The sequence below is a fragment of the Muscardinus avellanarius genome (assembly GCF_963383645.1).
Source record: "Muscardinus avellanarius genome assembly, chromosome: 10".
Classification (NCBI taxonomy): Eukaryota; Metazoa; Chordata; class Mammalia; order Rodentia; family Gliridae; genus Muscardinus; species Muscardinus avellanarius.
In genome coordinates this window covers 70,523,025-70,536,180 of record NC_137796.1, presented here as the reverse complement: position 1 = coordinate 70,536,180, position 13,156 = coordinate 70,523,025, and positions in this window count along the sequence as shown.

Genomic DNA, 13,156 nt, shown 5'->3' with positions numbered 1-13,156 from the left:
TCTCAGGTTTGAGGCCAGCCTCAACAATGTAGCGAGACCCTGTTCCAAAACAAAGAATAAATGCTAAATAAATTTTCCACGAATTAAAAAAAAAAGGATAAAAAAAGGGTCGGGGGTATAACTTGGATGGAGAATGCCTCTGGGTTCAATTCCCATCCCCCCCCCAAAAAAAACACCCTCCCTCCTCCTCTCCCTGACTCCGACCCTGTGCCTCCCACCCTGTGCCTCCCCCAACCCCACCAGGTGACCCAAGATAATCACAGGATCCTTAAGTCCCATCTGCTGAGCCCCTGGCACCTGCCGGGAGCCACATTCACAGGTTCCAAGGATCAAACCTAGGCCTCCTGGGACACATTCTTCTGCCCACGACATGCCCCAGATGTGAAGACATCAGCTGTGATGATCAGGGCACCTGAGCCGCGAGAGTGCCAGTGAGTGCCCTGGCCGAAGGCCCCAGGCCCCGGCCGCTGTGGTGGTGCCCTGCTCCTGCTCCAGGCCTCTCTCCACTGTCTGCAGGGACCAACTCAGAGTGTTCTCAGGACCAAGTTCGAGTCCTGTATTTTTCTTTGCTTTCATTTGCAGTACCGGGGATGGAACCCAGGGTGTAGCTACCTTCAACCTACACACCAGCCCTTAGGGTCTCACTGAGTTGCTGAGGGCCTCGAACTTGTAATCCTCCTGTCTCAGCCTGCCAAGTATTGGGATTTACAGGCCTGGGCCACCACTCCCTGCTCACCCCCCCCCCCAACCTTTTTAACTTTTTATTTTGAAACAGAGTCTCACAAAGTTGCTGAGGCTGGCCTTGAACCTGCCCTTCTCCTGGCTCAGCCTCCCAAGTACTAGAATTGCAGGTGTGTGTCACTGCGCCTGCGCCTGCGCCTGCGCCCTGCTAACTAACAACAGGGATTTGAACCAGTTGCGTGGCACAGTCCCGTTCCAGTGGGGCATTTGTCTCCCGGGACACGTTCTCATCCACGAGGGCAGGGGAGAGAGGCCTGGAATACGGCAGAGCAAATTCTGGCAGTATTGGGGATGGAATTGTTTGAGGATATGTGGCTCTTTCTTTTATGGCTGTGTTTTATAACGAGCATGTATCATTTTTATAGAAACAATAAAATCATTAGTTTAAAGAAACTCATTGTGTTGAGTTGTAATTTTATATCCTCTGTAAATTACACCCTGTGGTAATTTCATGCTGCCTCTGGATACAGCCAGTCCTTATCTCTCCTGGTAAGCAGCGCGCTGGCTTAGACTTGGTCTGCAGTGAGCACCTGCTGGTGTACCACAGGGCGCACGGAGCCGGCCCAGGGCGGGCCTGCGGTCACCAAGGGGCCGTCTGCTGCAGGCCGGGCACGGGGTCCAGCTTGTCTCCCTGGTGATTTGGGGTGCTTTGAGGAGGGATTTTATCTGTCAGCTCTGGTTCCCTCTAGAGGAATACTTGAACACGGTGCAGAGGCCATGTGTAAGGCCTTCACACGGGCGCAGGAGCCTGGAGACCACGGGCACACGCGTAGGGCCTGTCTGTCCCTGCTGCCTTCTGTGTGGCTGTGTACTCAGCAACACAGAGCTCCTCTCTTGGGTGAATAAACATCTCAACCCCCCTTGTGCTCAAATTATATCATTTAATATATATATATATATGTATATACATCAAATTATATCATTTAAAAATATATATGTATAAGCCGGGCGTGGTGGCGCACGCTTGTAATCCCCGCGCTTGGGAGGCAGAAACAGGAGGATCGCGCAGGTTTGAAGCCAGCCGCACGTGCTGGCTTAGGAGACCCTGTTTCCAAATTTTAAAAAAATGTAAAAATAGGTCTGGGAGTGTAGCCCGGAGGTAGAAGGGCTTCCAGGAACCCCAGTACCACCAAAAAAAAAAAAAAATATATATATATATATATATGTATATACATGTATTATACATATGTATATATATGTACACACACACACACACACACACACACATATGTTTTGGTGGTACTGGGGTTCCTGGAAACCCTTCTACCTCCAGGCTACACTCCCAGACCGATTTTATATATTTTTTATAATTTGGAAACAGGGTCTCTTAAGCCAACGAGGCTGGCTTCGAACCAGCGCGATCCTCCTATCTCAGCCTCCCAAGCGTGCGCCACCATGCCCGGCAAATTATATCATTTAGTGATACTAATATCAATGGGTGAGAAGCCGGGCGTGGTGGCGCACGCTTGTAATCCCAGCACTTGGGAGGCTGAGACGCACAGGTTTGAAGCCAGCCTCAGCTACTTAGTGAGGCTCTCAGCAACTTAATGAGACCCTGTTTCCAAATAAAATATAAAATAGGTCTGGGAGTGTAGCCCAGAGGTAGAAGGCCCTTGGGTTCCACCCCAATACCAATACCAATAATAATAATGATAATAATATTAATAATAAATCAGTGAGTGAGAATCTAGGTGCGGTACATGCTTGTAATTCTAGTACTTTGGGGAGTGAGACAAGAGGATCATAGGTTCGAGGCCAGCCTCAGCAATTTAGTGAGGCCCTCAGTGATGTACTTAGACCTTTTTTTTTTTTTTTTCTTTTGGTGGTACTGGGGATGGAACCCTTCTTGGGCTACACTCCCAGACCTAAAGCCAGCGAGGCTGGCTTCAAACCTTCGCAATCCTACTGTCTCTGCCTCCCGAGCGTGGGGATTACAAGCGTGTACCACCACGCTTGGCGTTAGACCATATTTTAAAATAAAAAATGATAATAAAATAAAAGAGGGCTGCCTGGCGTGGTGGCACACGCTTGTAATCTCAGTATTTGGGAGGCTGAGACAGGAGGATCACAGGTTCACAGCCAGCCTCAGCTACTTAGTAAGACCTCTACAACTTAGTGAGACCCTGTTTCAAAATAAAGAATAAAAAATAGGGCTTGGGGTGTAGCTTAGAGGTAGCATGTTCCAGGGTTTAATCCCCAGTATCCATAAATAAATAAATAAATAAATAAATAAATAAATAAAATAGGGCTAATGGTGCAGCTCAGAGGTAGAAGCCCTTGGGTTCAATCTCCAGTTTAAAAAAAGAAAGAAAGAAAAGAGCCCAGGTGAGTGTGGTACTGGTAGGCTTTGACAGAAGGATCACAGGTTCACAGCCAACCTCAGCACCTTAGTGAGTCTTTCTTTCTTTCTTTCTTTCTTTCTTTCTTTCTTTCTTTCCTTCTTTCTTTCCCTCCTTCCCTCCCTCCCTCCCTTCCTTTCTTTCCTTCTTTCTTTCAGTACTGGGGACTGAATCCAGGAGTATTCTACCTCTGAGCTTCACCCCCCCAGCCTGATTTTTTGTTCTTTATTTTGAAACAGGGTGTCCCTGAATTGGGGTGGGATTACACGCATGCGCCACCACACCCACCTGAGACCCTGTTTCAAAATAAAAATAAAATAGGGCTGGGAGTGTAGCTCAGAGCTAGAATATCACAGTGCCACAAAACCAAACCAAACGGTTGTGGGTGAGAAAGCAGGGACTGCAGGTGTGCGCCGCCACACCCAGGTTGACCTTGGGGCTTTCTGAGCCCGAGCAGCCCTGGGGCTGGTTAACGAAGGCCTGGCACGCAGCTGACTATTTATTCAGACTCTGAACACACAGTCACCACAGAGTCCAGAGCACGCAGGGCCACAGGTGGAATCTGTGAACTCCGGGGAGGGCGATGGGGCCACAGAAGCAAAGGCAAGCGGCGGCCTCAGGCAGGCTGCTCCAGTGGGCCTGGGGGGCCGGCCTCCGTGCCAGCTCAGGTTTGCTGTGAGGCGGGCCCTGGGCTGGGGGTCGGGGGCGCGGTCTTCTTCTGGCTGCATGGCAGTGTCCCTCCCACAGTGAAGAGATGTGACGCTGACGTGCCCGCACAGGCCCAAGGCCCAGTCGTGCCTCCCTGGAACACAAGTCTCCTATTTCCCCCCTTAGTACTGGGTATTGAACCCAGGGCCACTACCTCTGAGCTATACCTCCAGACCTTTTTATTTTATTATGGTACCGAGTATTGAACCCAGAGACATTCTACCTCCAAGCTACACCCCCAGTCCTATTTTATTTTTATTTGGAAACAGGTCTCACTAGGTTGATGACGGACTCATTACTTGCTGAGGCTGTCTTCGAACCTGAGATCCTCTTGTCTCAGCCTCCCAGGTACTGAGATTACAGGTTTGCACTACTGCGACCAGCTTTTTTTTTTTTTTTTTTTTTTCCAGTACTGAGGATGAAACCCAGGGACATTCTACCTCTGAGCTACACCCCCAGCCCTATTTTTTATTCTCTGATTTGAGACAGGGTCTCACTGAGTTGCAAAGGGCCTCACTAAGTAGCTGAGGCTGTCTGCGAACAGCAATCCTCTGGTCTCAGCCTTCCGAATGCTGGGATTACAATCGTGTGCCACCACACCCAGTTTACGACCAGCTAATTTTATTTTATTTTTTAAACAAGGTCTTGCTAAGTTCCTGAGGCTGGCCTGGAACCTGCAATCCTCTTGTCTCTGCCTCCCAAGAGGTTACAGGTGTGTACCACCACACTTGGCCCCCAAGTATCTATCTTTCTTTCTTTTTTCTTTTTTTTAAATTTTCTTTCTTTCTTTCTTTCTTTCTTTCTTTCTTTCTTTCTTTCTTTCTCTCTTTCTTTCTTTCGTACTTGGAATTGAATCCAGAGGCATTCTATCTCTGAGCTATTTCCCTGACCAATTTTATTTCTTATTTTGGAAACAGAATTTCACTAGGTTGCCTAAAGCCTTACTAGATTGGGGAGGCTGCTCTCGAACCTTCCATCCTCCAGCCTCAGCCTCCCAAGTACTAGATTACAAGCGTGCGCCACCGCGCCCGGCTGTACTCTTCTTTATCCCCTCTAGGGTCATCTTTCTGGAGCAGATTCCTCCTGCTGGGCCCCTGCTTAGTGACCTTTGCTGCTGCTGTGGCTGCCAAGAAAACTCCATGCTGCCACACCCGCTTCTGGGCCAGAGGGGAGCCCACCTCCTGGTACAAAGGACGAAGGGGCAGGGGTCCAATCTGGGCGACCTGGATCGTGTGGAGCAGGTCGGTGTGAGATAGGAGTGAGACTGGAGAGCCAGGCGTGGCAGTATTGCAGCACGTGGGAGGCTGAGGCAGGAGGATCAAAGGCTCGAGGCCAGCCTCAGCAACTTAGAGAGATCCTGTTTCAAAATAAAATAATAAGAGCCGGGCGTGGTGGCGCACGCTTGTAATCCCGGTGTTTGGGAGGCTGAGACAGGAGTATCACACAGGTTTGAAGCCAGCCTCAGCTACTTAGTGAGGCTCTGGGCAATTTAGTGAGACCCCGTTTTCAAAAAGTATAAAAAAAAATAGATCTGGAAGTATAGCCAGGAGGTAGAAAAACCCCTGGGTTCCAACCCAGTACCACCAAAAAAATAATAAAATAAAATAATTAGCCAGACGTGGTGCATGCTTGTAATGATTCTAGTACTTGGGAGGCTGAGACAGGAGGATCGTAGGTTCAAGGACAGCCTCAACAAGTAGTGAGACTCTCATCAACCTAGCGAGACCCTGTTTCCAAGTTAGAAATAAAATTGGTCTGGGGGTGTAGCTCAGAGGTAGAATGCCTCTGGGTTCGATTCCCAGTAACACACACACACACACACACACACACACACACACACAACCAAGGAATTGTCAACAGTGCCTTCCGCTGTCTGATCTGATCCCCAGTGAGGACTGGGGACAGGGGGATGTGCCAGGCTGCTCTGGAGAGAGGTGTCATTTCAGCTCTGGGACTAGGACCATAGCTCCCTGTCATTTCCCACAGCCCCTCTGCAGGGCGCGGCAACAAAACCCTGCCTTCCCAGTCTTGGATTAACATAATCCCATAGACACTAAATCCAACAGCAGGCCCAGGCTGAGCAGCTTCGGCGGGTCTTTCTTCCTTTCTTTTTGTTCTGGGAACCCAGGGGTGCTCTACCTCCAAGCTACACCCCCAGCCCTTTTTATTTTTTGAGACAGGGGTTGCTAAGTTTCTGGGGGGGTCTTGCTAAATTGCTGAGTCTGACCTTGAACCTGCGATCCTTCTGTCTCAGCCTCCCAGGTACTGGGATTCCAGAAAGACGCCACCATGCCCGGCTGAAGGGTTTCTGACTTACCGTCTCCCCTGTGTGAGGGTCGGGGATAAACGCAGACCCAGAGGCAGAAGTCCTGGGATCAGGTGTGTGGGCAGCGAGGATCCCTGCGACTGTGGCATGGGAAGGACTGACTGTTCCCTGGATGGGTATGGTGGGGGTCCTGGGGAGGAGACACTCCTGGCAGAGAGGGGGACAGGAACCAGGCAGCTTCTGTTCTCCGAGCTTTGCTGCATGGCTGGCCCGGGAAGCCATCCTCTCTGAAGACGCTGGGGAAATGGCTGATGACTTTGGGGGTCCCTGCGGGGTCCCTGACCACGGCTATACAAAAGCTTGGTCTTTGGAGGCAGGGAGGGAACCACACTCAGGACCCCTCCCATTCACCTGCAGGGCCACGGCACCCGAACGCTGTGGTCTGTCGCCCCCTGCTGGACATTTGTGAAATTGCATGCCCAGGGAGGTTCCTCTCCTCTCCTCTTTTCCTCTCCCACCCCCTCTTCTTATTTATTTTTGTACTGGAGATTGAACCCAGAGGCATTCTACCTCCAAGCTACGTCCCTGGCCCTTTTTATTTCTTATTTTGAAACAGGATCTCAGTAAATTGCAGAGGTCTAAATTGCTGAGGCTGACCTCGACCCTGAGATCCTTCTGTCTCAGCCTCCCAAGCACTGGGATTACAAGCCTGTGGCACCATGCCCAGTCCCTGTGTCTTTTTATTTCATAAGTAAATATTTTAGCCAGGTACAGTGGTGCACACTTGTAATCTCAGGACTTTGGGAACCTAAAACAGGAGGATCTTGGGTTTGAGCTTCAGAGGAGCTTAAGCCCTCCGCAATTCAGTGGAATCCAGTTTCGAAATAAAAAATAAAATAGGGCTGGGGTCACCGGGCGTGGTGGCGCACGCTTGTAATCCCTGCGTTTGGGAGGCAGAGACAGGAGGATCGCGCAGGTTCGAAGCCAGCCACGAGCGCTGGTTTAGGAGACCCTTGTTTCCAAATAAAAATGTAAAAATAGGTCTGGGAGTGTAGCCCGGATGTAGAAGGGCTTCCAGGAACCCCAGTACCACCAAAAAAAAAAAAAAAAAAAAATAGGGCTGGGGTGTAGCTTGGAGATAGGCCACTCCTGCCTGGGTTCCATCCCCAGCACACCCCCCCCAACACACACACAGTAATATGTGTGGTGCTGGGGATGGAGCCCAGGGGCATTCTACCTCCGAGTTACACCCCCAGCCTTATTTTTTATCTCTTCTTCTTCTTCTTCTTCTTCTTCTTCTTCTTCTTCTTCTTCTTCTTCTTCTTCTTCTCCTTCTCCTTCTCCTTCTCCTTCTCCTTCTCCTTCTCCTCCTCCTCCTCCTCCTCCTCCTCCTCCTCCTCCTCCTCCTCCTTCTTCTTTGGTGGCACTGGGGTTCCTGGAAACCCTTCTACCTCCGGGCTATACTCCCAGACCTATTTTATAAATTTTTATTTGGAAACAGGGTCTCTTACGCCAGCCGCCAGCGAGGCTGGCTCCAAACCAGCGCGATCCTCCTGTCTCCGCCTCCCAAGCGCGAGGATTACAAGAGTGCGCCACCACGCCCGGCTTTATCCTTTATTTTGAAACAGGATCTCACTGAGTTTCAGAGGACCTCACTAAGTAGCTGAGGCTGTCCGTGAACCTCGATCCTCCTGTTTCAGCCTCCCAAATTCTGGGATTACAAGTCTGCACCACCATGCCCTGTGAGTAAATAATTCTTAAGTTTGAACCTGTTTACATGATCTTCAAATCTGGTGCTGATGGTGGTCGCTGAGAAGGAACCAGATCCAGGAAAAAGAGCAACTCCGAGCATCTTTTTTTTTTTTTTTTTTTTTTGTGGTACTGGGGTTCCTGGAAGCCCTTCTACCTCCGGGCTACACTCCCAGACCTATTTTATATATTTTTTTAATTTGGAAACAGGGTCTTTTAAGCCAGCAAGGCTGGCTCCGTACCAGCGCGATCCTCCTGTCTCCGCTTCCCAAGCACGGGGATTACAAGCGTGCGCCACCACGCCCGGCCAAGCATCCTGTTTTGAGCCCGGAGTCCCAAACCAGGTGAGTGAATCCAGCCACAGATGACCTTCCCCTGCCGGGTCCTGAGAGAGCCTGGGCTTGCTTGATCAGAGACGCAGATCGCCATCCCTGGCCAGGCTGGGGAGGGGAGGATAGTGTGTTTGGGGTGCCTTTCAGGCAACACTGCCTTCCCCATCCATCCTGGGACCACTTTTCATGACCTACCCTCTCCCCCTGCCAGACACCACTGCTCAATAGAAACTAAGCAGAAGATGTTTATGTATTTATCTATTATTTATTTATTTTGTGGTACTCAGGATTGAATGCAGGGGTACTCTACCACTGAGCTACCCCCTCAGTCCTTTTTTATTTTGAAATAGGGGATCACAGGTATGAGCCACTGTGCCTAGATTCAGTTCTTGCTTTGAGAGCTTTAGAAGTCTAGTTGTGACCACTGGGCGCGATGGTGCGTGCCTGTAATCCCAGTACTTGGGAGGCTGAGACAGGGGGATCGTAGGTTTGAAGCCAGCTTCTGCAACTCAGGGAGGCTCTCAGAAACTTAGCAAGATCCTATGTCCAAATAAGAACTATAGCCAGGTATGGTGGTACACTCCTGTAGTCCCAATACTTGGGAGGCTGAGACAGGAGGATTGTAGATTCATAGCCAACCTCAGCTACTTAGTGAGACTGTTTCAAAAATAAGGAATTAGCCAGGCGTGGTGACACCCGCTTATAATCCCAGCATTTGGGAGGCTGAGACAGGAGGATCAGGGTTCACAGCCAGCCTCAGCTACTTAGGCCCTTTGCAACCCAGTGAGACCTTGTTTCAAAATAAATAATAGCCGGGCGTGGTGGCGCACGCTTGTAATCCCCGCGCTTGGGAGGCAGAAACAGGAGGATCGCGCAGGTTCAAAGCCAGCCCCGTGCGCTGGCTTAGGAGACCCTGTTTCCAAATAAAAATGTAAAAATAGGTCTGGGAGTGTAGCCCGGAGGTAGAAGGGCTTCCAGGAACCTCAGTACCACCAAAAAAAAAAAACAAAAAAACAAAAAAAAAACAAAAAAAACCCCCAAAAAACAAAAATAAAGAATAAAAAATAGGGCTGGGGGTGTAGCTTAGAGGTAGAATATCCCTGGGTTTCATTCTCAGTATTGCAAAATAAATAAATGGATAAAAGGAATAAAAAATAGGGCTGGGGTGTAGCTTGGAGGTAGAATGCCCCTGGGTCTCATCCCCAGTACTGTGAAAAATGGGAGGGGGGCTGGGGGTATAGTTTGGAGGCAGAACGCCCCTGGGTTCTTGGATCCCTAGTCAAAGTGGCTGCTGGGGGTGGGAGGCAGGCCGAGGGCACGGCCTGTCTGCAAGGAGCTTGGCCTGAGCCTGGGAGCCTGGGTCCATTTCACAACTGCCTTGGGCAGAGCTGGCCCTTCCCCACTGAGATGCACTTCAGAATAGGGCTGGACAGTCGCCGATCTGTGAGAAAGGAGCTCCCAAGTGAAGCTGCCTGCAGACCTACTGTGTGCAGAGGAATCGCACTTACAGGTGGCTGCAGGAGAGAGCACCGCCTCAGCCCAGTTTCCCTGGGTCTGCTGAGGGTGGCCAAGGGCTCTGATCGAGTCTAGTCTGAGCCCTGCCCAGGATAGGAGAATGCCTAAAGAATTGGGATTTCTCCTTCCTGGGCTTGAAGCTAGCAGGGCTTAAGCTAGCAGGGCGTCCCGGCAGGGGGGCTGCGAGCAGCAGTGGGCCAGCTTCAGCTCAGCTTCTTGGCCTGCACTGTCCTGAGGGTGGCCCACCCTGGGCCAGGCTGTTAACATCAGGATTCTTCACGAGTGTCCAGTCTAGCCACAGCCCACGGGGACCCACGGGTATCCCCCCAAGAGGGCTCTGCTCTAGTGACCCTGGGCGTCTGGGAGCCACTGTTGGTCTTGATCACAGCCCTTCTTTTATATTATTTATTTATTTATTTATTATTTTTGGTATTGGAGATTGAATGCAGGGGCGTCCCACCTCTGAGCTACTCCCCAGCCTTTTATTTATTTATTTATTTATTGGTACTAGGGATTGAATTTGGGGATGTCCTTCCTCTGACCTATACTCCCCAGCTCTTTTTAGTTTCGTTTTTGTTTTTTGTTTTTTGTTTGTGGTGCTGGGGTGGAACCCAGGGGGTTTCCTACATCTGGGCCACACTCCCCAAACCTATTTTATATTTAATTTGGAAAGAGGGTCTCACTAAGTTGCTGAGAGCCTCACTGAGTAGCTGAGGCTGGCTTCCAACCTGCGCGATCTTCCTGTCTCAGCCTCCCAAATGTTGGGATTACAAGCGTGTGCCACCACGCCTGGCTTCCCAGACCCACGCCTGGCTTTCCAGCCCGACGCCTGGCTTCCCAGCCTGATTTTTTATTCTTTATTTTGAAACAGGGTCTTGTTGAATTGTAAAAGGCCTCACTAAGAAGCTGAGGCTGTCTGTGAACTGCGATCCTCCTGTCTCTGCCTCCCAAATGCTGGATTATGAGTTTGTGCCACCATGTCTGGTTTATTAATTAATTAATTAATTTATTTATTTATTTTGTGTGTGGTGCTGGGGATTGAACCCAGGGGCATTCTACCCTCAGACCAATTTTTTATTCTTTATTTTGAAACAGGGTCTCACTGAGTTGCAGAAGGCCTCAGTAACTAGCTCAGGCTGTCCGCGAACCGCGATCCTCCAGTCACAGCCTCCCGAATGCTGGAATTACAAGTGTGCACCACCACGCCCGGCTTTTTATTCTTTATTTTTTAAAATAGGGTCTCACTGAGTTGCAGAAGGCCTCAGTAACTAGCTGAGGCTGTCCATGAACCCATATTCTCCTTATCTCAGCCTCTCAAATGCTGGGATTATAAGCGTGTGCCACCAAACCTGGTTTATTTATTTGTGTGTATATGTGTGTGTTTGTGTGTGTGTGTTTGTTACTGGGGATGGAACCCAGGGGCATTCTACCTCCGAGCTCCACCCCCAGCCCTATTTTTTATTCTTTATTTTGAAACAGGATCTCACTGAGTTGCAAAGGGCCTCACTAAGTAGCTGAGGCTGTCCGTGAACCATGATCCTCCTGTCCCAGCCTCCCAAATATTGGGATTACAAGTGTGCACCACCACGCCCGGCTGTATTTTGTTTTTGAAACAGGGTCTTCCTAGGTTGCTGAGAATCTCACTAAGTTGCTAGGCTGATCTTGAACCTGTGATCCTCCTATCTCAGCCTACCTGAGTGCAGAGATTACAATATGGGCCCCCACGCCCGGCCTGGACCCAGGGGCATTCTGCCTCTGATGTAGACCCTCAGTCCTATTTTATTTGTTTGTTTTGACAGGATGTCTCTCAATTGTTGAAGGTCTTACAAAGTTGCTATGGCTCCTCTCGAACCTGTGCTCCTCCCGTCTCAGCCTCCCAAATACTGGAATTACAAGTGTGCATCACCACGCCCAGGTGGCCCAGCCTCGTAAAGGTTCTGACGACTTCCCGTAGTGCCACCCTGGGGCCAAGCCTCAGACATAGAGGCCTCTGGGGGACAGTCAAGATCCGAACCAGCCAGATGTGGCGGCACATGTCTGTAATCCCAGTACTTGGGAGGCTGAGACAGGAGCATCACAGGTTTGAGGCCAGCCTTAGCAACTTAGCAAGACCCTGATTCAAAATAAAAAATGCAAATTGTAGTTTGGAGGTAGAACACTGCTGAGTTACATTCCCAGTAACACACACACACACACACACACACACACACACACACACACCCCTTAGGGCAGCCAGAACCCCCTGGTAGTAGATATGAAGAATAGGGGTTTCCTGGTGTTTTCGAAGGCTATAGGACAGGGCGCTTCTGGAATGAGCTAAGGAACCATTAACAGTGGTTGCCCCGGAATGGCCGGGCCCGTGGGGAAAGGCTTACGGCTTCCTTTTTGTTTCCTTCTGGTGTGCTTCGATCTGTTTCTAACAGGATGTACTGCATCCATAATTTAAGAAGAAAATGGAGTTGGCATTGTGGCGTACTCTTACAATCCCAGTACTTGAGAGGCCAACACAGGAGGAGCCCAGGCAGGTTTGAGGCCAGTGTGCGGTAACTTATTGGGACTCTGTTTCAAAATAAAGAGGGCTGGGGTGTAGCTCAGAGGTAGAGTGCCTCTGGGCTCAATCTCCAGTATCATACATACACACAGGAGGAGGAGGAGGAGGAGGAGGAGGAGGAGGAGGAGGAGGAGGAGGAAGAGGAGGAGGAAGAGGAGGAGGAAGAGGAGGAGGACAAGGACGAGGACAAGGAATTAGAAAGAAAGTAAAAAGATGCTGGGAGCCTGGCGTGGTGGCACACATTCGGGAGGCTGAGACAGGAGGATCGCTGTTCGCAGACAGCCTCAGCTACTTAGTGATGCCCTTTGCAACTCAGTGAGACCCTGTTTCAAAATAAAGAATAAAAAATAGGGCTGGGGGTGTAGCTCGGAGGTGCAATGTCCCTGGGTTCCATCCCCAGTATCTCCAAAAAAAAAAAAAAAAAAAAAAAAAAAATGCTGGCGCTTGCAGAATGGACACCTACTCGGTTCTGGAAGGTCTCCAGGCCACTTTCCTGCCAAGGGGCTCCCGGCCCGCCTGAAGAGGAGGGCCGTGTCCAGCTGCTCTGGCCACGCTTGTCCTGGGTGTGGGTGGCGGCAGGTGGAGAACCTGGATACAGTCTGAGGGTGTAGGGCTCCCCCGGCCCAAGTCCGCCTGGACCCTGGAGCTGGTCACCTGCTGGCCATCTCTTCCCTGGGCAGGGATGGCGCGCACGCACACCCCCTCCAGCAGGCATTGACGACGCGCCCCTGGGAAGGGTCTGAAGGAGGGGCCGGTCCCGGGGCTGGGGGGGCTCTCCGCCCGCGCCGCTGGGGGCCGCCCTCGGGCCGCGCCGCCGGCTGCTCGGCTGGCTGGCTCGGCGGCGGCGGGCGGCAGGAATGCGGAACCCGCGCGCGGGCTGAGCGGGATGGCGCAGGGGCGGCGGCGGGCGGCCTGCGCGGGGCCCTAGCGAGCGCCGGCGCCGGGCATCGCGGCC